This window comes from Carassius gibelio, chromosome B11, assembly GCF_023724105.1.
Source record: "Carassius gibelio isolate Cgi1373 ecotype wild population from Czech Republic chromosome B11, carGib1.2-hapl.c, whole genome shotgun sequence".
Lineage (NCBI taxonomy): Eukaryota > Metazoa > Chordata > Actinopteri > Cypriniformes > Cyprinidae > Carassius > Carassius gibelio.
Window position 1 is genome coordinate 2822217 of NC_068406.1, and position 26072 is coordinate 2848288.

General features: G+C 35.9%; 1 long non-coding RNA gene across 1 annotated transcript; it reads right to left on the minus strand.

Annotated features, from left to right (window-relative positions):
• Positions 1–1190: 1190 nt before the first annotated feature.
• LOC127968104 (uncharacterized) lies at positions 1191–25624 on the minus strand. The gene is made up of 3 exons (XR_008155893.1): positions 22825–25624; positions 6978–8026; positions 1191–2057 (listed from the first exon to the last, which is right to left on the minus strand). It is a non-coding gene; the product is annotated as an uncharacterized LOC127968104 (long non-coding RNA).
• Between the last annotated feature and the right edge of the window lie 448 nt (positions 25625–26072).

Consider the following 26072-nt stretch of genomic DNA (forward strand, 5'->3'; position numbering starts at 1 on the left):
TTTCGTTAAAGGGCGTGTCCATGGGGGCCTGACAAATTTCGATGTTTCGCCATGAAAAAGGAAGTTGCTGTAACTCAGACATAGAATGTCCAATCTGCCCCAAACTTCACATGTTAGATAAAACTTCTGCCCTTAACAGATCTCCATGCCCACATTCAGTTATAGTCATAGCGCCACCTATTGGTAACAGGAAGTGACATGTTTTACGCTGCGACAAACTACTCCTATAATTTTTTTGAGATTAACATATATTTTGTGGTCAGTCTAATCTAAAGGCCTGTGCAATGTTAACTTTTGGAGATCTTGAGTTTTTGTTAAAGGGCGTTTCCATGGCGCCATGACAAAAAATGATGTCTTGCCACAGCAAGAGAAGTTGTTGTAATTCAAGCATAAAATGTTCAATCTTCCTCAAACTTCACATGTTTGATAAGAGTCCTGGCCTGAACACATCTGAAGGCCAATATTCCATTATAATGATAGCTCCACCTGCTGGCAACGGTAAGATTGGAACATATATGGGATATAGTTTGATATATTCCACTTATATTTAGGACATTAAATGCATATTTCTCAACGTTCACTTTTTTATTAAAGCCACACGATGGCGGTGAGCCCGGGTGCGAGGGCCCGTTCATCGCTGCTTGCAGCTTTAATTAGGGCCCGAGCACCGAGGTGCGAGGACCCTCTTGTATCTGCTTTGTTTATTATTATTAGGGCTCAAGCCCAAAGGGCGAGAGGCCTATTGTTTTCCTTAGGATTATTTTTTATTAGGGCTCAAGCCCAAAGGGCGAGAGGCCTATTGTTTTCCTTAGGATTATTTTTTATTATTATTATTATTATTTTTTTTTTTTTCCAACGTCTCGGGGGCTTTTGGGGCCCTTAAGGTGCTTAAAAAGTCTTGAAAATTGGCACACAGATTGGAACCTGCGGCCATTAGGGCCGGGCAGAGACTGATACACGGGCGTGGCACAGGGGCTCTACAGCGCCCCCTGGAATATGGAGGGCCATATATCATACATTCTTGCTCGTAGACGTATGAAACTCGGTACACATATAAATCTCATCAATCCAAACAACTTTTGTATTGCATATCATAGGCTCTGCCCAACAGGAAGTTGGCTATTTAGGGTTTAGTATTCAAATTTTTCGTCAAAGTTGTGGGGGCTTTTGGGGTCCTTAACATACTCAAAAACTCTTGAAAATTTGCGCACACTTTGGAATCTGTGGCCTTTAGGAGCCTGCAGAGGCTGGTACCCGGGCGTGGCACAGGGGCTCTACGGCGCCCCCTGGAACACAGTCAGAAATGTTGATGTATAGCTCACACATACTTGCACATATTCATATGAAACTCAGTACACATATAGATCTCATCGTGCCGAACAACTGTCGTATTGCATGTCATAGGCTCCGCCCATCAGGAAGTCAGCTATTTAGAGTTATGTAAAAAGCACATGCTCTGGAATTTGAAATACTTGTCATAGGTTTTTTTCTCGATTGCCGCCAAACTCGGTCAACATGATCTCAAGACACTGGGGATGAAAAATTGCCAGGGGATTTTTGATATCTCGAACGGTTTGCTCATAGCGAGGCGTTGAAATTATGGCGAGAAATGAGAAACAGGAAGTGTCTAATACCGTCCACATACATTTCCTGATTTTAATCAAACTTCATCAGATTATTCGTTGTATGATGTCGATCGCATATATGTGACTATTAGGAGTCAAAGTTATAGCGCCACCAACTGGCAGAAGGAAGTGTGTCATTTTCAAAATGATTTGAATTCAGCATCTTATTATTACTCGATTTGCTTCAAACTTCATCAGAATAATGTTAAAACACAGCCGATATAAATCTGCAAGGGGGATATTGATATCTAAAAAATTGTTGGCGTGGCAACATGTCAAACTGGAATACTTCTCAGGTGATTTTGAGGCAAATAACATACTTAGAATTTCACAAAACTCTGAACACACATCAGTATTTCTGATAGGAACTTAAATTGTGAATGGATTTTGGATAGCTTGAATGGTTTTGCCGTGGTGATTTTTTTAAATGACCTTACAAAGGGAATCATTATTGTATTTTTAAATTGCAGCTTCCAAACACGTCAAATAATTTTTTCATACAGATGAAAAAGTCATTCTGAGGAAATATGCATAGTTTCACGACTTTACAACACTGTATGGATAACAGAAAACTAAAAAACTGTCAGACATCTCATCTCACTCTGTCCCTCTGTTTGAGTATATGTGCTTAGACTTCCATTGTCTGAGAGAAATAGCGCCCCTACAGGTTCAATTCCCGGACTTTTACTTTCACTTTTAAATCGGTTAAAAATACAAACAAATACTTAGATTTAATTCACACGGACAAGCTAAACCAACATATCTGATTATTACCGGTTCAGGGCTCATGGATAAATTATTTCTGGCCAGAGATACGTGAGAAATAGGAGAGATGAATCACCGCTGTGATCACGAGCGTCTGGAGTAAAGAGCTCAGAGAAAACGAATTTATTCCTGTTTTAAAGCTTTTAAAAATAAATTATTACAGCGATATCACACAATCAACCAATTAGAACACACCAAGAGCTAAATTCAGATGTTTTTGAACTGTTTGTGTGAAAATGAAATATTTGTGGCTTGCCTATCTGAAATCACCGCTCCGATCAGCGCGTACAGTGTCGAGCTCAAAACAAACGAATTTATTCTTGTTTAAGAGCTTTTTTAAATAAAATATTACCACAAATGCACACAATAAACCCATTGTAACACTACAAGAGCTAAATGCAGGTGTTTGTGACCCGTTTAAGTGTGCAAGACTATTTGAAAGCGCGACTGGCAGAATAACATATCTCTTGAGCTGCAGGTTTCTGTCTTTCGTCGTACGAACGAACACATCACGGACAAGATTATTTCAAAATACATAATAGCTTGGCGAATATAAACGAAAACAGCCACGTGAACATAAACTGGATCTACTGGATTTGAATATTAAAGTGACCACATTTACCACTTGCTTCTGTCTTCAATTTTAATCTATATAAAAAAGGAAATTCATTCGACTTGGCTGCTTTTTTAATGTGTGCGTATTTATTTATTTATCTTTTTATACATTTTGTATAATTTCATAGTTTGTGTATTACAATTATAAAAACAAAAATAAAATTAGCCACTCACATAGAAATAGCTTAGGCCTTAACCTTTTTCTGACAGTTTTAGGGATTTTTAAAAATCCTAAAAAAACCTTATTTGTGCTGCAAATAATAATTTCAAACTCATTTGATACTGACCTATGACATCCTGTGACATTATATTTATTTTAATTTACATAATCTCATGGATGTAACAGTAAATCTGTTCAGCTCACAGATCAATACTAAGCTGTAATGCAAGCAGAACTTTCACAAATGCTTATGAGTCATTTAAGGATTTGATAACACTGTAAAATAATGTCTAATTTGTTAACATTAGCAAATTCATTGATAACACTTTATAATAACTGCACTCATTATTAAATAGTCAGTTCATGCTTTATAAAGCCTTGTCCCAATATCAATAGTCAGTAGTAAGCAGTTTATAAATACAGCTATAAATAGCTTGTCCTTGGTTTATAAGCACATTTATTAAAAATGAGAGTAAGTTATCTTCCTATGAAAAATAAAAGATAAAAATAAACAAACAACAACACAGATTGATACAGAACTCAGAAATGTTATTGTGGATTTATGATAAAGCCTGCAAATGAATTCATACTCCTACTCATACTACTCCATACTCCTTTTTCAACATTATGCCTATATACTGAGATGTTAAATTGTGAATGGGTTTAGGATAGCTTAAATGGTGTTGCCATAGAGATTTATTAAAGTAACATAAAAAAAATACAATAGTTATTTTACTATATCTTTACAATTTTTCATTCTAAATCTTCATAATTTTTTATATAAGTAGAAGTCCTCATTTGAAGGAAGCACAGTAAGTTTCATAGCTTTATCACTTTCAAGAGCCAGCATAAAATTTAAACTATCATAACTTATAAATCAAGCTTGCAATTCTTAGTACCTATAATGGCCACCAGAGGGATCTATAGGATTACTTTTAAATAATTATTGTAGAAACGAGTATGATTTAAATCATTTATAGAAATCTTTAAAAAAAAATGAATTGTATATATTTAACTGATAAAATGACCCTCACTTAATTAGAATAACAAGCTGAAGTATTTTGAACTGTATATTAAGAATAATTCTTTATAGGCTTTATGGACAGATAACGTTTTGAGTGACTCTTGAAGGTTCAGCACCACATCCTCTTTTACCACTGTTTAAAGAATTAATCTTACAGAATAGGTGTGAATGAATTTTGGATAGCTTGAATGGTTTTGCCGTGATGATTTTTTGAAATAATAGTAAAAAAGGAACCAGTAAATGTCTTTTTATTTTTTTAAAGTGCAGCTTCTAAACACTTAAAAAAAAAAAAAAATGTACACATAGAAGACCAGTCATTCTGAGGCATATTTCCTCAGAATGACTGGTCTCATGACCATAGTTTCATGACTATACAACACTGTATGGATGATAGAAAATTAAAAAAAACTATCATACATCTGATGTCACTCAGTCCCACTGTCACTGTGGGTAATGTGTGTGTGTGTGTGTTAAGTGAATTAGGTGTGAAACTATCAGGGTGCATTTAGTCTCCAGCGCCAACATTTTACAGAACTGCCACTTTCCTGGAGTCTCCAGAATTACTCGGTGTCAGGCTCTGAGAGACTTAAGATTCCAAAAAATGATTTAATTAGAATACCATGAAGTATTGTGAAATACTATATATTAAGGCTTTATATATAGGCTTTATGAACAGATTAGAGTGACTCGTGAAGGACCAGCACCACCTCCTCTTGTTCGATGGTTTGAGGAATATATCTTCCAGAATCCAGGATTAAGATTTAGGAGCTCATTTTTATTCCACCTCCTTTCCTGAAAGTCTGTCTTGCAGAATTGACTAAAAATTAATCTTCACATTAATTACTAATTATTTTGCAATTCTTTTTGTCAGTTCTTCTTGACCTGCTTTTTTCTTCTTCTTTTCTGACCTCATGACCCAGTCAGTATTTTTTGTACAATGGTCAAGTCTTAACTTATCCATTTCTGTATTGCATTTGTGTTTGATATTTCTCATGGGTATTTCATAATTTTCGACCTTACAGTTTGAGTTAAAAGTCTATTTTAGCGCATTTCATCTGTAAAAGAAAACATGCCTAATAATTCTGCACACATGAATATAAGGAGTTTTTCTCTTCCAGCTTTCCTGGACTATTGTATAGCACTCATAAATGATTAAATAAAAAATAATGGTAGTTATTAAGATTTATATGGTTAGGAATTGGTAAAATGTGCTTGGAAAAAAATCACAATAAAACAATGTTTTAATGTTTAAGTTTGGAATATTAACTGACGTGAATGAATGCTATATAAATATTGTTCATGTCAACATAATGTTTATGAATGGAATCTTATTGTAAAGTGTTACTAAAGTTATACATATATATTGTTCTGTGAATGTGATTTTAAAGTCTAGATGATTCGGATTAACCCTTTAACTGCCATATCCTTTAAAACCTCACTGCCAGAGGGATATTGTGAATGCATGTGCCCGCTGGGCACAGTTTACCTGATGCCACCGGGGTGGCGATGGCACTGGTGGCTTGAGCCCGCCATCGCTGCTTGCAGCTATATTTATTATTATTATTATTATTTTTTTTTTTTTTTCAACGTCTCGGGGGCTTTTGGGGCCCTTAACGTGCTTAAAAAGTCTTGAAAATTGGCACACAGATTGGAACCTGCGGCCATTAGGGCCGGGCAGAGACTGATACACGGGCGTGGCACAGGGGCTCTACAGCGCCCCCTGGAATATGGAGGGCCATATATCATACATTCTTACTCGTAGACGTATGAAACTCGGTACACATATAAATCTCATCAATCCAAACAACTTTTGTATTACATATCATAGGCTCCGCCCAACAGGAAGTTGGCTATTTAGGGTTTAGTATTCAAATTTTTCGTCAAAGTTGTGGGGGCTTTTGGGGTCCTTAACATACTCAAAAACTCTTGAAAATTTGCGCACACTTTGGAATCTGTGGCCTTTAGGAGCCTGCAGAGGCTGGGACCCGGGCGTGGCACAGGGGCTCTACGGCGCCCCCTGGAACACAGTCAGAAATGTTGATGTATAGCTCACACATACTTGCACATATTCATATGAAACTCAGTAGACATATAGATCTCATCGTGCCGAACAACTTTCGTATTGCATGTCATAGGCTCCACCCAACAGGAAGTCAGCTATTTAGAGTTATGTAAAAAGCGCATGCTCTGGAATTTGAAATACTTGTCATTGGTTTTTTACTCGATTGCCGCCAAACTCGGTCAACATGATCTCAAGACACTGGGGATGAAAAATTGCCAGGGGATTTTTGATATCTCGAACGGTTTGCTCGTGGTGAGGCGTTGAAATTATGGCGAGAAATGAGAAACAGGAAGTGTCTAATACCATCCACATACATTTCCTGATTTCAATCAAACTTCATCAGATTATTCGTTGTATGATGTCGATCGCATATATGTGACTATTAGGAATCAAAGTTATAGCGCCACCAACTGGCAGAAGGAAGTGTGACATTTTCAATATGATTTGAATTCAGCATCTTATTATTACTCGATTTGCTTCAAACTTCATCAGCATAATGTTAAAACACAGCCGATATAAATCTGCAAGGGGGATATTGATATCTAAAAAATTGTTGGCGTGGCAACATGTCAAACTGGAATACTTCTCAGGTGATTTTGAGGCAAATGACATACTTAGAATTTCACAAAACTCTGAACACACATCAGTATTTCTGATAGGAACTTAAATTGTGAATGGATTTTGGATAGCTTGAATGGTTTTGCTGTGGTGATTTTTTTAAATGACCTTACAAAGGGAATCATTATTGTATTTTTAAATTGCAGCTTCCAAACTCGTCAAAGATTTTTTTCATACAGATAAATAAGTAATTCTGAGGAAATATGCATAGTTTCACGGCTTTACAACACTGTATGGATAACAGAAAATTAAAAAACTGTCAAACATCTCATCTCACTCTGTCCCTCAGTTTGAGTATATGTGCTTAGACTTCCATTGTCTGAGAGAAATAGCGCCCCTACAGGTTCAATTCCCGGACTTTTACTTTCACTTTTAAATCGGTTAAAAATACAAATAAATACTTAGATTTAATTCACACTGACAAGCTAAACCAACATATCTGATTATTACCGGTTCAGGGCTCATGGATAAATTATTTCTGGCCAGAGATACGTGAGAAATAGGAGAGATGAATCACCGCTGTGATCACGAGCGTCTGGAGTAAAGAGCTCAGAGAAAACGAATTTATTCCTGTTTTAAAGCTTTTAAAAATAAATTATTACAGCGATATCACACAATCAACCAATTAGAACACACCAAGAGCTAAATTCAGATGTTTTTGAACTGTTTGTGTGAAAATGAAATATTTGTGGCTGCCTATCTGAAATCACCGCCTCCGATCAGCGCGTACAGTGTCGAGCTCAAAACAAACGAATTTATTCTTGTTTAAGAGCTTTTTTAAATAAAATATTACCACAAATGCACACAATAAACCCATTGTAACACTACAAGAGCTAAATGCAGGTGTTTGTGACCCGTTTAAGTGTGCAAGACTATTTGAAAGCGCGACTGGCAGAATAACATATATCTCTCGAGCTGCAGGATTCTGTCTTTCGTCGTACGAACGAACACATCACGGACAAGATTATTTCAAAATACATAATAGCTTGGCGAATATAAACGAAAACAGCCACGTGAACATAAACTGGATCTACTGGATTTGAATATTAAAGTGACCACATTTACCACTTGCTTCTGTCTTCAATTTTAATCTATATAAAAAAGGAAACTCATTCGACTTGGCTGCTTTTTTAATGTGTGCGTATTTATTTATTTACCTTTTTATACATTTTTTATAATTTCATAGTTTGTGTATTACAATTATAAAAACAAAAATAAATTTAGCCACTCACATAGAAATAGCTTAGGCCTTAACCTTTTTCTGACAGTTTTAGGGATTTTTAAAAATCCTAAAAAAAAAAACTTATTTGTGCTGCAAATAATAATTTCAAACTCATTTGATACTGACCTATGACATCCTGTGACATTATATTTATTTGAATTTACATAATCTCATAGATGTAACAGTAAATCTGTTCAGCTCACAGATCAATACTAAGCTGTAATGCAAGCAGAACTTTCACAAATGCTTATGAGTCATTTAAGGATTTGATAACACTGTAAAATAATGTCTAATTTGTTAACATTAGCAAATGCATTGATAACACTTTATAATAACTGCACTCATTAGTAAATAGTCAGTTCATGCTTTATAAAGCCTTGTCCCAATATTAATAGTCAGTAGTAAGCAGTTTATAAATACAGCAATAAATAGCTTGTCCTTGGTTTATAAGCACATTTATTAAAAAGGAGAGTAAAGGGTCAGTTATCTTCCTATGAAAAATAAAAGATAAAAATAAACAAACAACAACACAGATTGATACAGAACTCAGAAATTTTATTGTGGATTTATGATAAAATCAGCCTGTAAATGAATTCATACTCCTCCTCATACTACTCCATACTCCTTTTTCAACATGATGCCAATATACTGAGATGTTAAATTGTGAATGGGTTTAGGATAGCTTAAATGGTGTTGCCATAGAGATTTATTAAAGTAACATAAAAAATACAATAGTTATTTTACTATATCTTTAAAATTTTTCATTCTAACTCTTCATAATTTTTTATATAAGTAGAAGTCCTCATTTGAAGGAAGCACAGTAAGTTTCATAGCTTTATCATTTTCAAGAGCCAGCATAAAATTAAAACTATCATAACTTATAAATCAAGCTTGCAATTCTTAGTACCTATAATGGCCACCAGAGGGAGCTATAAGATTACTTTTAAATAATTATTGTAGAAACGAGTATGATTTAAATAATTTATAGAAATCTTTCAAATAAAATAATATGTATTTTAGGAATTTTACTGATAAAATGACCCTCACTTAATTAGAATAACAAGCTGAAGTATTGTGAACTGTATATTAAGAATAATTCTTAATAGGCTTTATGGACAGATACGTTTTAAGTGACTCTTGAAGGTTCAGCACCACATCCTCTTTTACCACTGTTTAAAGAATTAATCTTACAGAACAGGTGTGAATGAATTTTGGATAGCTTGAATGGTTTTGTCGTGGTGATTTTTTGAAATAATAGTAAAAAAGGAACCAGTAAAAAAAAGTGCAGCTTCTAAACACTTCAAAAAAATGTACACATAGAAGACAAGTCATTCTGAGGAAATATGCATAGTTTCATGACTATACAACATTATATGGATGACAGAAAATTAAAAAACATACATCTGATGTCACTCTGTCCCTCTGTCACTGTGTGTGTGTGTTTGTGTGTGTTTTAAGTGAATTAGGTGTGAAACTATCAGTGAGCATTTAGTCTCCAGCGCCAACATTTTACAGAACTGCCACTTTCCTGGAGTCTCAGAATTACAATGTGTCAGGTTCTGAGAGATCTAAGATTCCAAAAAAATATTTAATTAGAATACCATGAAGTATTGTGAAATACTATATATTAAGACTTTATATATAGGCTTAATGAACAGATTAGACTGACTCGTGAAGGACCAGCACCACCTCCTCTTGTTTGATGGTTTGAGGAATATATCTTCCAGAATCCGGGATTAAGATTTAGGAGCTCATTTTTATTCCACCTCCTTTCCTGAAAGTCTGTCTTGCAGAATTGACTAAAAATTAATCTTCACATTAATTCCTAATTCTTTTGCAATTCTTTTGTCAGTTCTTCTTGACCTGTTTTTCTCTTCCAGCTTTCCTGGACTATTGTATAGCACTAATAAATGATTAAATAAAAAATAATGGTAGTTATTAAGATTGATATGGTTTGGAATTGGTAAAATGTGCTTGGAAAAAAATCACAATAAAACAATGTTTTAATGTTTAAGTTTGGAATATTAACTGACATGAATGAATGCTATATAAATATTGTTCATGTTAACATAATGTTTATAAATGAAATCTTATTGTAAAGTGTTACTAAAGTTATATATATATATATATATATATATATATATATATATATATATATATATATATATTGTTCTGTGAATGTGATTTTAAAGTCTAGATGATTCGGATTAACCCTTTAACTGCCATATCAAGTTCAAGTTCAAGTTCAAGTTCAATTTATTTGTATAGCGCATTTACAACAGCCTCCTGGCTGACCAAAGTGCTTTAACATAAGAGCAAGAATATTACACATACATAAAAATAGACCAGACAAAAAATTTAAAACCACCCATTTCAAAATGTAGCATAACACAGTAGTCAGTACACTAAGGAAAATAAAAAAGTTTTTAGCAAAGATTTAAAAATAGACAAGGAAGGGGCCAGTCTGATCTCTAAAGGCAGGGTATTCCAGAGTCGTGGCCCAGCCACTGCAAATGCACGCTCCCCTCTACGCTCCCCTCTATCCTTTAAAACCTCACTGCCTGAGGGATATTGTGAATGCATGTGCCCAACAGGAAGTCGGTTATTTTTAATATTATGAGCATATTTTGTGTAATTTTGGTCATTTCCATGCATTGTATTTTAACGAACTCCTCCTAGAGACTTATTCAGATCAACACCAAGTTTGGTATGCCTAATCTAAAGGCCTTTGCGATGTTAAATTGCGAAGATTTTGAGTTTTCATCGAAGGGCGTGTCCGTGGCGGCCTGGCGAATTTCGATGATTCGCCATGAAACAGGAAGTTGCTATAACTCAGACATACAATGACCAATCTGCCCCAAACTTCACTTGTTTGATGAGACTCCTGACCTGAACAGATTGACATGCCCATATTCAGTTATAGTCATAGCGCCACCTATTGGCAACAGGAAGTGACATATTTCACACTGCGATGAACTAGTCCCAGAAATTTTATGACATCAATGTATTTTATGTGGTCAGTCTAATCTAAAGGCCTGTGCGATGTTCAGTTGTGAAGATCTTGAGTTTTCGTTAAAAGGCGTGTCCATGGCGCCATCACAAAGTTCGATGTCTCGCCATGGGAATAAAAGATGTTATAACTCAGGCATAAAATGTCCGATCTTCCCCAAACTGCACATGTGTGATAAGAGTCCTGGCCTGAACAGATCTGCAGGCCAATATTCCACCGGGTGTGGCAGAATGGCTCTATAGCGCCACCTATACACTTTCAATGGAGTGCGCCTCGAGCTATGTTTCACGTACATGTACAAAAATCGGTACACACATGTAACACTCCAATACCTACAAAAAAGTCTTTTGGTACGATATCTGGATCCCAACAGGAAGTCGGTTATTTTGAATTTTCCTTTCAAAATTGGTGTTGTTTTTGCCATTTTCAGGGGTTGTACTTTAACGAACTCCTCCTAGAGATTTATTCAGATCAACACCAAACTTGGTCAGTGTAATCTTAAGCCCTTTGCGATAATAAATTGCGAAGGACTTGAGGTTTCGTTAAAGGGCGGGTCCATGGTGGCCTGACAAATTTCGATGTTTCGCCATGAAAAAGGAAGTTGCTGTAACTCAGGCATAAAATGTCCAATCCTCCCCAAACTTCACATGTTCGATAAAAGTCCTGCCCTGAACACATCTGAAGGCCAATATTCCATTATAATGATAGCGCCACCTGCTGGCAACAGGAAGATTGGCACATATATGGAATAAACATTGATATATTCTACTTATATTTATGAGTTTAAACGCATATTTCTCACCGTTCACCTATTAACTAAAGCCACTCGCTGCCGGTGAGCCCGGGTGCGAGGGCCCGTTCATCGCTGCTTTCAGCTTTAATTATTATTATTATTATTATTATTATTATTATTAGGGCCCGAGCACCGATGGTGTGAGGACCCTCTTGGAATTGCTCCGTTTATTATTATTATTATTATTATTATTATTATTATTATTATTATTATTCTTCTCCAAAATGAATCGCATTTTTGAGGGCCTAAACATGCTCGAAAAGTCATGAAACTTTGCACACACCTCAGAACTGGCGAAAATTTACGTCTGATATGGGTTTCAGAAGCGGGTGTGGCAAAATGGCTCAACAGCGCCACCTATACACGTTCAACGGTGTGCGCCTCGAGCTACGTTTCATGTACATGTATGAAAATCGGTATACACATGTAACTCTCCAATATCTACAAAAAAGTCTCTTGGAGCAAAATCCAAAACCCAACAGGAAGTCGGTTATTACTAATATTATGAGCAAATTTTGTGTCATTTTTGTCATTTCCATGCGTTGTATTTTAACGAACTCCTCCTAGAGATTCATTCAGATCAACACCAAATTTGGTATGCCTAATCTGAAGGCCTTTGCGATGTTAAATTGCGAAGCTTTTGAGTTTTCGTTAATGGGCGTGTCCGTGGCGGCATGGCGAATTTCGATGATTCGCCATGAAACAGGAAGTTGCTATAACTCAGACATACAATGACCAATCTGCCCCAAACTTCACATGTTTGATGAGACTCCTGACCTGAACAGATTGACATGCCCATATTCAGTTATAGTCATAGCGCCACCTATTGGCAACAGGAAGTGACATATTTTACACTGCGATGAACTACTCCTAGAAATTTTATGACATCAATGTATTTTTTGTGGTCAGTCTAATCTAAAGCCCTGTGCGATGTTAAGTTGTGAAGATCTTGAGTTTTCGTTAAAAGGCGTGTCCATGGCGCCGTCACGAATTTCGATGTCTCGCCATGGGAATAAAAGATGTTATAACTCAGGCATAAAATGTCTGATCTTCCCCAAACTTCACATGTGTGATAAGAGTCCTGGCCTGAACACATCTGAAGGCCAAAATTCCATCAGGTGTGGCAAAATGGCTCGATAGTGCCACCTATACACTTTCAACAGAGTGCGCCTCGAGCTATGTTTCACGTACATGTACAAAAATCGGTATACACATGTAACACACCAATACCTACAAAAAAGTATCTTGGTACGAAATCCGAATCCCAACAGGAAGTCGGTTATTTAGAATTTTCTCTGCAATATTGGCGTTGTTTTTGCCATTTTCAGGGGTTGTACTTTAACGAACTCCTCCTAGAGATTTATTCAGATCAACACCAAACCTGGTCAGTGTAATCTTAAGCCCTTTGCGATGTTAAATTGCGAAGATCTTTAGATTTCGTTAAAGGGCGTGTCCATGGTGGCCTGACAAATTTCGATGTTTCGCCATGAAAAAGGAAGTTGCTGTAACTCAGACATACAATGTCCAATCTGCCCCAAACTTCACATGTTAGATAAAACTTCTGCCCTTAATAGATCTACATGCCCACTTTCAGTTATAGTCATAGCGCCACCTATTGGCAACAGGAAGTGACATGTTTTACGCTGCGACAAACTACTCCTATAATTTTTTTGAGATTAACATATATTTTGTGGTCAGTCTAATCTGAAGGCCTGTGCAATGTTAACTTTTGGAGATCTTGAGTTTTTGTTAATGGCCGTTTCCATGGCGCCATGACAAAATTTGATGTCTTGCCACAGCAAGAGAAGTTGTTGTAACTCAAGCATAAAATGTTCAATCTTCCCCAAACTTCACATGTTCGATAAGAGTCCTGTCCTGAACACATCTGAAGGCCAATATTCCATTATAATGATAGCGCCACCTGCTGGCAACGGTAAGATTGGCACATATATGGGATATACTTTGATATATTCCACTTATATTTAGGACATTAAATGCATTTTTCTCAACGTTCACCTTTTTACTAAAGCAACACGATGGCGGTGAGCCCGGGTGCGAGGGCCCGTTCATCGCTGCTTGCAGCTTTAATTCTTCTTCTTCTTCTTCTTCTCCCGAATGAATCGCATTTTTGAGGGCTTTAACATGCTCAAAAAGTCATGAAACTTTGCACACGCGTCAAACCTAGTGAAAATTTTCGTCAAATATAGGATTCAGAAGAGGGTGTGGCAAAATGGCTCGACAGCGCCACCTATACCAAGAAAATCAACAGCCTTCCAGCTATGTTTCACGTACATGCACGAAAATTGGCACACATATGTAACACACCAATACCTACAAAAAAGACTCTTGGACCGAAATTCTAAACCCAACAGGAAGTCGGTTATTTTTAATATTATGAGCATATTTTGTGTAATTTTGGTCATTTCCATGTGTTGTATTTTAACGAACTCCTCCTAGAGAGTTCTTCAATTCAACACCAAATTTGGTATGCCTAATCTAAAGGCCTTTGCGATGTTAAATTGCGAAGATCTTGAGTTTTTGTTGAAGGGCGTGTCCGTGGCGGCCTGGCGAATTTCGATGATTCGCCAAGAAAAATGAAGTTGCTATAACTCACACATACAATGTCCAATCTGCCCCAAACTTCACATGTTGGATAAGACTCTTGACCTGAACAGATCTACATGCCAATATTCAGTTATAGTTATAGCGCCACCTATTGGCAACAGGAAGTTACATATTTTACACTGCGCCAAACTACTCCTAGAAATTTTATGACATCAATGTCATTTTTGTGGTCAGTCTAATCTAAAGACCTGTGTGATGTTTAGTTGTGAAGATCTTGAGTTTTTGTTAAAATGTGTGTCCATGGCGCCGTGATGAAGTTCGATGTCTCGCCATGGGAATAAAAGATGCTATAACTCAGGCATAAAATGTCCGATCTTGCCCAAACTTCACTTGTGTGATAAGGGTCCTGGCCTAAACAGATCTGAAGGCCAATATTCCATCGAGTGTGGCAAAATGGCTCGATAGCGCCACCTATACACATTCAACGGAGTGCGTATACACTTTAAACAGAGTGCGCTTCAAGCTATGTTTCACGTACATGTACAAAAATTGGTACACACATGTAACACACCAATATCTACGAAAAAGTCTCTTGGTACGAAATCCGAATCCCAACAGGAAGTCAGTTATTTCGAATTTTCTCTGTAAAATTAGTGTTGTTTTGGCCATTTTCAGGGGTTGTACTTTAAGGAACTCCTCCTAGAGATTTATTCAGATCAACACCAAACTTGGTCAGTGTAATCTAAAGCCTTTTGCAATCTTAAATTGCGAAGATCTTGAGGTTTCGTTAAAGGGCGTGTCCATGGCGGCCTGACAAATTTCGATGTTTCGCCATGAAATAGGATGTTGTTGTAACTCAGGCATGAAATGTCCAATCCTCCCCAAACCTCACATGTTCGATAAAAGTCCTGCCCTGAACACATCTGAAGGCCAATATTCCATTATAATGATTGCGCCACCTGCTGGCAACAGGAAGATTGGCACATATATGGAATAAATATTGATATATTCTGCTCATATTTATGAGTTTAAACGCATATTTCTCACCGTTCACCTATTAACTAAAGCCACTCGCTGCTGGTGAGCCAGGGTGCGAGGGCCCGTTCATCGCTGCTTGCAGCTTTAATTAGGGCCCGAGCACCGGGGTGCGAGGACCCTCTTGTATCTGCTTTGTTTTTTATTATTATTAGGGCTCAAGCCCGAAGGGGCGAAGAGCCCTATTGTTCTTCTAAGGATTATTCTTCTTATTATTTTTTTTATTTTTTATTAAACCTTCCGGGGGTTTTTGGGGGCCTTAACATGCTCAAAAACTCTTGAAAATTGGCACACACATTGGAATCTGCGGCCATCAGGAAGCCGCAGAGGCTGGGACCCGGGCGTGGCACAGGGGCTCTACAGCGCCCCCTGGAACACAGTCAGAAATCTTGAACCATAGCTCACACACACTTGCATATATTTATATGAAACTCAGTACACTTGTAGATCTCATTGAGCTGAACAACTTTCGCGCTTTATGTCATAGGCTCCGCCCAACAGGAAGTCAGCTATTCAGGGCTGTTTAAAAAAAGCATGCTCTGGAATTTGAAATACTCCTCTGAGGTTTTCAGCCCGTTCGCCACGAAACTCGGTGAACATGATCTCAAGACATTGTGGATGAAAAATTGCGAGGGGATTTTTGATATCTCGAACGGTTTGCCCGTGGCGAGGTGTGGAACTTATGGAGAGAAATGAGGAACAGGAAATGTCTAATAACATCCACATACATTTCCTGAATTTGATCAAACTTCATGGGTTTGTTCGATGTATGATACTGATTGTATATATGTGACTATTAAGAGTCAACGTTATAGCGCCACCAACTGGCAGCAGGAAGTGTGTCATTTTCCAAATGCTTTGAATTCAGCATCTTATTTTTACTCGATTTACTTAAAACTTCATCAGAATAATGACAAAACACGGCCGATGTAAATCTGTTGTGGGGATATTGATATCTGATATAGTGTTGCCATGGCAACGTGTCAAACTTGAATGTTCTGTTATGGTGAGTTTGAGGCAGACAACAAGCTCAGATTTACATGAAACTCAAAACACATATCAGTATTAGTGATAGCTAGACAATGGCAAAAGCTTTTAAAAGGGCGTGAATGAGGCACTCTATAGCGCCACCTTTTGTCAAAAGTGGGGGGGTTAGTTTTAGCTACAGACACCAAACTTGGTACATAAATTGTTCTTATCAAGACGGACAACTTTCTAATTCACAGTCATCAGCTACGATCAACAGGAAGTCAGCTATTTTGATTTGAATGTGGATTTTTTTTTTACATTTAGCTGTGAATTAATGCATACTGCTCAGAGGAGAGTAACACTATACACACCAAACTTTGTCTACATGATGCCAAAACATTTTAAACAACTTAAATTGCCAATGGATTTTGGATAGCTTGAACGGTTTTGTTGTGGTGATTTTTTTAAATGACAGTAAAAATGAAATTATTAATTGTCCTGCATTTTTAAATTCCAAACACTTCAAAACCTTTTTTCATACAGAGAAAAAGTCATTCTGAGTAAATATGGATAGTTTAACGACTTTACAACACTGTATGGATAACAGAAAATTAAAAAACTGTCAGACATCTCATCTCACTCTGTCCCTCTGTTTGAGTGTGTGTGCTTAGACTTCCATTGTCTGAGAGAAATTGCGCCCCTACAGGTGCAATTACCGGACTTTTACTTTCACTTTTAAATCGGTTAAAAATACAAATAAATACTTAATTCACACTGACAAGCTAAACCAACATATCTGATTATTACCGGTTCAGGGCTCATGGATAAATAATTTATGGCCAGAGATATGTGAGAAATAGGAGAAATGAATCACCGATGTGACCATGAGCGTCTGGAGTAAAGAGCTCAGAAAAAACGAATTTATTCCTGTTTTAAAGCTTTTAAAAATAAATTATTACAGCGATATCACACAATCAACCAATTAGAACACACCAAGAGCTACATTTAGATGTTTTTGAACTGTTTGTGTGAAAATGAAATATTTGTGGCTGCCTATCTGAAATCACGCCTCCGATCAGCGCGTACAGTGTCGAGCTCAAAACAAACGAACTTATTCTTGTTTAAGAGCTTTTTTAAATAACATATTACCACAAATGCACACAATAAACCCATTGTAACACTACAAGAGCTAAATGCAGGTGTTTGTGACCCGTTTAAGTCTGCAAGACTATTTGAAAGCGCGACTGGCAGAATAACATATATCTCTCGAGCTGCAGGATTCTGCCTTTCGTCGTACGAACGAACACATCACGGACAAGATTATTTCAAAACACATAATAGTGACTATATAGGCGACTATAAACGAAAACAGCCACGTGAACATAAACTGTTGAGAAATATATCTGAAGTGGATCTACTGGATTTGAATATTAAGTGACCGCGTATACCAGCTGCTTCTGTCTTAAATTTTAATCTATATAAAAAATGAAATTCATTCATCTTGGCTGCTTTTTTAATGTGTGTACGTATTTATTTATTATTTTGCTCTAACAAGAATTAATCTATATTTAATTAAATCAATTACATTTTATTTTACATTTTATTTGTCCATTTCTGCATCTAAACGCCTAAAAACATAAAACATGCTCTATTATACTATTGTTAGCAATTTCTTTATCGTCCAATTTATCTTCTGTACACACTTTTATTTTCATAATAAACTTGTTTGTTAGATTATACACAGTTACAGTGGTCTATAATAAATATTAACAGGTTTTATTCAAGCTGTTTAGAATGATTGCAGTAGGCTAATTTTTTTAAATGTAAATCCCAAATAAAAATTATAATAATTAATTAATAAAAAACATTGGAAAACAATTGCTGTTGTACTTTTTTATACATTTTGTATAATTTCATAGTTTATGCATTATAGTTATAAAAACAAATAAATGTAGCCACTCACATAGAAATAGGCCTTATCCTTTTCTGACAGTTTTAGGGATTTTTAAAAATCCTAAAAAACCTTATTTGTGGTGCAAATAATAATTTCAAACTCAAAAAGTAAATAGTCAGTTCATGCTTTATAAAGCCTTGTCCCAATATTAATAGTCAGTAGTAAGCAGTTTATAAACACAGCTATAAATAGCTTGTTTTTGGTTTATAATCACATTTATTAAGAAGAAGAGTAAAGGATCAGTTATCTTCCTATGAAAAATAAAAAAATAAAAATAAACAAACAACAACACAGATTGATACAGAACTCAGAAATTCTATTGTGGATTTATGATAAAATCAGCCTGTAAATGATTTCATACTCCTCCAAGAAGACACAAGTATTTCACACCAAACTTTTTTTAACATGAAGCCAATATACTGAGATGTTAAATTGTGAATGGGTTTAGGATAGCTTAAATGGTGTGGCCATAGCGATGTATTAAAGTAACATAAAAAATACAATAGTTATTTTACTATATCTTTAAATTTTTTCATTCCAAACTCTTCATAATTTTTTATATACGTAGAAGTCATCATTTGAAGGAAGCACAGTAAGTTTCATAGCTTTATCATTTTCAAGAGCCAGCATAAAATTAAAACTATCATAACTTATAAATGAAGCTTGCAATTCTTAGTACCAATAATGGCCACCAGATGGAGGTATAGGATTACTTTTACATTATTATTGTAGAAACAAGTATGATTTAAATCATTTATAGAAATCTTTCAAAGAAAAATAATATGAATTTTATGTATTTTACTGATAAAATGACCCTCACTTAATTAGAATAACAAGCTGAAGTATTGTGAACTGTATATTAAGAATAATTCTTTATAGGCTTTATGGACAGACACGTTTTGAGTGACTCTTGAAGGATCAGCACCACATCCTCTTTTACCACTGTTTAAAGAATTTATCTTACAGAACAGATGCAAATTAATTTTGGATAGCTTGAATGGTTTTGTCGTGGTGATTTTTTGAAATAACAGTAAAAAAGTAACCAGTAAATGTCTTTTATTTTTTTAAAGTGCAGCTTCTAAACACTTAAAAAAAAATTACACATAGAAGACAAGTCATTCTGAGGAAATATGCATAGTTTCATGACTATACAACACTATATGGATGATAGAAAACTAAAAAACTATCATACATCTGATGTCACTCTGTCCCTCTGTCACTGTGGGTAGTGTGTGTGTGTGTGTGTGTGTGTGTGCGTGTGTTTGTGTGTGTGTTAAGTGAATTAGGTGTGAAACTATCAGGGAGCATTTAGTCTCCAGCGCCAACATTTTACAGAACTGCCACTTTCCTGGAGTCTCAGAATTACTCGGTGTCAGGTTCTGAGAGATCTAAGATTCCAAAAAATGATTTAATTAGAATACCATGAAGTATTGTGAAATACTATATATTAAGGCTTTATATATAGGCTTTATGAACAGATTAGAGTGACTCGTTAAGGACCAGCACCACCTCCTCTTGTCCGATGGTTTGAGGAATATATCTTCCAGAATCCGGGATTAAGATTTAGGAGCTCATTTTTATTCCACCTCCTTTCCTGAAAAGTCTGTCTTGCAGAATTGACTAAAAATTTATCTTCATATTAATTCCTAATTATTTAGCAATTCTTTTTGTCAGTTCTTCTTGACCTGTTTTTCTCTTCCAGCTTTCCTGGACTATTGTATAGCACTCATAAATGATTAAATAAAAAATAATGGTAGTTATTAAGATTGATATGGTTTGGAATTGGTAAAATGTGCTTGGAAAAAAATCACAACAAAACAATGTTGAATGATTGTTATATAAATATTGTTCATGTTAACTTAATGTTTATAAATGGAATCTTATTGTAAAGTGTTACTAAAGTTATATATATATATTGTTCTGTGAATGTGATTTTAAAGTCTAGATGATTCGGATTAACCCTTTAACTGCCATATCCCTTAAAACCTCACAGCCAGAGGGATATTGTGAATGCATGTGCCCGCTGGGCACAGTTTACCTGATGCCACCGGGGTGGCGATGGCATTGGTGGCTTGAGCCCGCCATCGCTGCTTGCAGCTATTTCTTATTATTTTTTTTATTTTTTATTAAACCTTCCGGGGGTTTTTGGGGGCCTTAACATGCTCAAAAACTCATGAAAATTGGCACACACATTGGAATCTGCGGCCATCAGGACGCTGCAGAGGCTGGGACCCGGGCGTGGCACAGGGACTCTAAAGCGCCCCCTGGAACACAGTCAGAAATCATGAACCATAGCTCACACACACTTGCATATATTTATATGAAACTCAGTACACTTATAGATCTCATTGAGCCGAACAACTTTCACACTTTATGTCATAGGCTCCGCCCAACAGGAAGTCAGCTATTCAGGGCTGTTTAAAAAAAGCATGCTCTGGAATTTGAAATACTTCTCTGAGGTTTTCAACCCGTTCGCCAAGAAACTCGGTTATCATGATCTCAAGACATTGGGGATGAAAAATTGCGAGGGGATTTTTGATATCTGGAACGGTTTGCCCGTGGCGAGGCGTTGAAATTAGGGCAAAAAGTGAGAAACAGGAAATGCCTAATAACATCCACATACATTGCCTGAGTTTGATCAAACTTCATCGGTTTGTTCGATGTATGATACCGATCGAATATATGTGACTATTAAGAGTCAACGTTATAGCGCCACCAACTGGCAGCAGGAACTGTGTCATTTTCCAAATGCTTTGAATTCAGCATCTTATTTTTACTCGATTTACTTCAAACTTCATCAGAATAATGACAAAACACGGCCGATGTAAATCTGTTGTGGGGATATTGATATCTTATATATTGTTGCCATGGCAACGTGTCAAACTTGAATGTTCTGTTATGGTGAGTTTGAGGCAGACAACAACCTCAGATTTACATGAAACTCAAAACACATATCAGTATTAGTGATAGCTAGACAATGGCAAAAGCTTTTAAAAGGGCGTGAAGGAGGCACTCTATAGCGCCACCATTTGTCAAAAGTGGGGGGGGTTAGTTTTAGCTACAGACACAAAACTTGGTACATAAATTGTTCTTATCAAGACGGACAACTTTCTAATTCACAGTCATCAGCTACGATCAACAGGAAGTCAGCTATTTTGATTTGAATGTGGATTTTTTTTTTTACATTTAGCTGTGAATTAATGCATACTGCTCAGAGGAGAGCAACACTATACACACCAAACTTTGTCTACATGATGCCAAAACATTTTAAACAACTTAAATTGCCAATGGATTTTGGATAGCTTGAACGGTTTTGTCTTGGTGATTTTTTTAAATGACAGTAAAAATGGAATTATTAATTGTCCTGCATTTTTAAATTCCAAACACTTCAAAACCTTTTTTCATACAGAAAAAAAGTCATTCTGAGTAAATATGGATAGTTTCACAACTTTACAACACTGTATGGATAACAGAAAATTAAAAAAACTGCCAGACATCTCATCTCACTCTGTCCCTCTGTTTGAGTATATGTGCTTCAGACTTCCATTGTCTGAGAGAAATAGCGCCCCTACAGGTTCAATTCCCGGACTTTTACTTTCACTTTGAAATTGGTTAAAATACAAATAAATACTTAGATTTAATTCACACTGACAAGCTAAACCAACATATCTGATTATTACCGGGTCAGGGCTCATTAATAATTGATGTATGGTCAGTGATACGTGAGAAACACGAGAGATGAATCACCGCTCTGAGCATGAGCGTGTGGAATGACGAGCTCAGAAAAAACGAGTTTATTCTTGTTTTATAGCTTTTACAAATAAAATATTGCAGCGATATTACACAATTCACCAATTAAAACACACCAAGAGCTAAATTCAGATGTTTTTGAACTGTTTGTGTAAAAATTAAATATTTGCGGCTGCCTATCTGAAATCACCGCTCTGATCAGCTAGTAACACTAGATAGTGTTACGAGCTGAAAACAAACGAATTTATTCTTGTATAAGAGCTTTTTTAAATAAAATATTGCCACCAATGCACACAATACACCGATTATAACACAACAAGAGCTAAATGCAGGTGTTCGTGACCTGTTTAAGTGTGCAAGACTATTTGAAAGCGCGACTGGCAGAATAACATTTCTCTTGAGCTGCAGGTTTCTGCCTTTCGTCGTACGAACGAACACATCACGGACAAGATTATTTCAAAATAGCTTGGCGAATATAAACGAAAACAGCCACGTGAACATAAACTGTTGAGAAATAAATCTGAAGTGGATCTACTGGATTTGAATATTAAGTGACCGCATATACCAGCTGCTTCTGTCTTCAATTTTAATCTATATAAAAAAGGAAACTCATTCGACTTGGCTGCTTTTTTAATGTGTGCGTATTTATTTATTTACCTTTTTATACATTTTGTATAATTTCATAGTTTGTGTATTACAATTATAAAAACAAAAATAAATTTAGCCACTCACATATAAATAGCTTAGGCCTTATCCTTTTTCTGACAGTTTTAGGGATTTTTAAAAATCCTAAAAAAAACCTTATTTGTGCTGCAAATAATAATTTCAAACTCATTTGATACTGACCTATGACATCCTGTAACATTATATTTATTTGAATTTACAAAATCTCATGGATGTAACAGTAAATCTGTTCAGCTCACAGATCAATACTAAGCTGTAATGCAAGCAGAACTTTCACAAATGCTTATGAGTCATTTAAGGATTTGATAACTGTAAAATAATGTCTAATTTGTTAACATTAGCAAATGCATTGATAACATTTTATAATAACTGCACTCATTAGTAAATAGTCAGTTCATGCTTTATAAAGCCTTGTCCCAATATTAATAGTCAGTAGTAAGCAGTTTATAAATACAGCTATAAATAGCTTGTCCTTGGTTTATAAGCACATTTATTAAAAAGGAGAGTAAAGGGTCAGTTATCTTCCTATGAAAAATAAAAGATAAAAATAAACAAACAACAACACAGATTGATACAGAAATCAGAAATTTTATTGTGGATTTATGAAAAAATCAGCCTGTAAATGAATTCATACTCCTCCTCATACTACTCCATACTCCTTTTTCAACATGATGCCAATATACTGAAATTGTGAATGGGTTTAGGATAGCTTAAATGGTGTTGCCATAGAGATTTATTAAAGTAACATAAAAAATACAATAGTTATTTTACTATATCTTTAAAATGTTTCATTCTAACTCTTCATAATTTTTTATATAAGTAGAAGTCATCATTTGAAGGAAGCACAGTAAGTTTCAAAGCTTTATCATTTTCAAGAGCCAGCATAAAATTAAAACTATCATAACTTATAAATCAAGCTTGCAATTCTTAGTACCAATAATGGCCACCAGAGGGAGCTATAGGATTACTTTTAAATAATTATTGTAGAAACGAGTATAATTTAAATCATTTATAGAAATCTTTCAAAAAAATAATATGAATTGTATGTATTTTACTGATAAAGTGACCCTCACTTAATTAGAATAACAAGCTGAAGTATTGTGAACTGTATATTAAGAATAATTCTTTATAGGCTTTATGGACAGATACGTTTTGAGTGACTCTTGAAGGTTCAGCACCACATCCTCTTTTACCACTGTTTAAAGAATTAATCTTACACAACAGGTGTGAATGAATTTTGGATAGCTTGAATGGTTTTGTCGTGGTGATTTTTTGAAATAATGGTAAAAAAGGAACCAGTAAATGTCTTTTTATTTTTTTAAAGTGCAGCTTCTAAACACTTAAAAAAAAATGTACACATAGAAGACAAGTCATTCTGAGGAAATATGCATAGTTTCATGACTATACAACACTATATGGATGATAGAAAATTAAAAAACTATCATACATCTGATGTCACTCAGTCCCACTGTCACTGTGGGTAATGTGTGTGTGTGTGTGTGTGTGTTGTCAGTTCTTCTTGACCTGCTTTTTTCTTCTTCTTTTCTGACCTCATGACCCAGTCAGCATTTTTTGTACAATGGTCAAGTCTTAACTTATCAATTTCTGTATTGCATTTGTGTTTGATATTTCTCATGGGTATTTCATAATTTTCGACCTTACAGTTTGAGTTAAAACTCTATTTTAGCGCATTTCATCTGTAAAAGAAAACATGCCTAATAATTCTGCACACATGAATATAAGGGCCCTATTTAAACGATCTGAAACGCAAGTGTCAAAGCGCGAAGCGCAAGTAACTTTGTGGGCGGGTCTCGGCGCTGTTGCTATTTTCCCGGCGGGATAAATGGCTCTTGCGCCCGGCGCAAATCTAAAATGGGTTGGTCTGAAGTAGCTTCATTATTCATAGGTGTGGTTTGGGCGTAACGTGAAATAAACCAATCAGAGCGTCATCCAACATTCCCTTTAAAAGCAGGTGCGCAAGTTCCATTATGGATTGCTATTATGGCGTATTTACCAGGCGCACGCCAGGAGCGGTTCACAGCCGAGGAGACTGATGTTCTTGTAAGAGCAGTGAAAGACAGAGAAGTTGTGTTGTATGAGGATGGGAGAAACCCACCCAAAATAGCGTCATGATTTCCGTCATCTCATGTGTTAATATTTTTTTAGTGTAACAATTTATGATTTGCAAAAATAACTGTTGCATCTGTGTAGATTACATGAGCAAAGTGTATGCGCGTTGTGCACGCTATACATTATGGTCAAGCATGCGCCCTTAAAACAGCATAATGAACAACGCGTTTGACTTTAGACTAGGTTTTTTCTGGTCAGTGGCGCAATTGTTTAATGGAACAGCAAAATAGCACCAGGGATTGTTTGCGCCGGAACAAGCCTCCTTTTTTGCGCTGAACCGCCCAGGGAGCGCAAGTTCATTCACTAGTTTAGCGACGTTCTTCTGTGGAGGGAAAAGCGCGCTTTGCGCAGGTGCAAAATAGGAATGACACATGCGTCGGTGTACAAAGTCAATTGCGCTGGGTGCAAGATAGGGCCCAAGGAGTTTTTCTCTTCCAGCTTTCCTGGACTATTGTATAGCACTCATAAATGATTAAATAAAAAATAATGGTAGTTATTAAGATTGATATGGTTTGGAATTGGTAAAATGTACTTGGAAAAAAGTCACAATAAAACAATGTTTTCATGTTTAAGTTTGGAATATTAACTGACATGAATGAATGCTATATAAATATTGTTCATGTTAACATAATGTTTATAAATAAAATCTTATTGTACAGTGTTACTAAAGTTATATATATATATATATATATATATATATATATATATATATATATATATATATATATATACATATATTTACATATACATATACATATACATATACATATATATATATATATATATATATATATATATATATATTGTTCTGTGAATGTGATTTTAAAGTCTAGATGATTCGGATTAACCCTTTAACTGCCGTATCCTTTAAAACCTCACTGCCAGAGGGATATTGTGAATGCATGTGCCCGCTGGGCACAGTTTACCTGATGCCACGGGGGGGTTATGGCATTGGTGGCTTGAGCCAGCCATCGCTGCTTGCAGCTATATTTAGGGCCCGAGCACCGAGGTGTGAGGACCCTCTTGTATCTGCTTTGTTTTTAGGGCCCGAGCACCGATGGTGTGAGGACCCTATTGGAATTGCTCCGTTT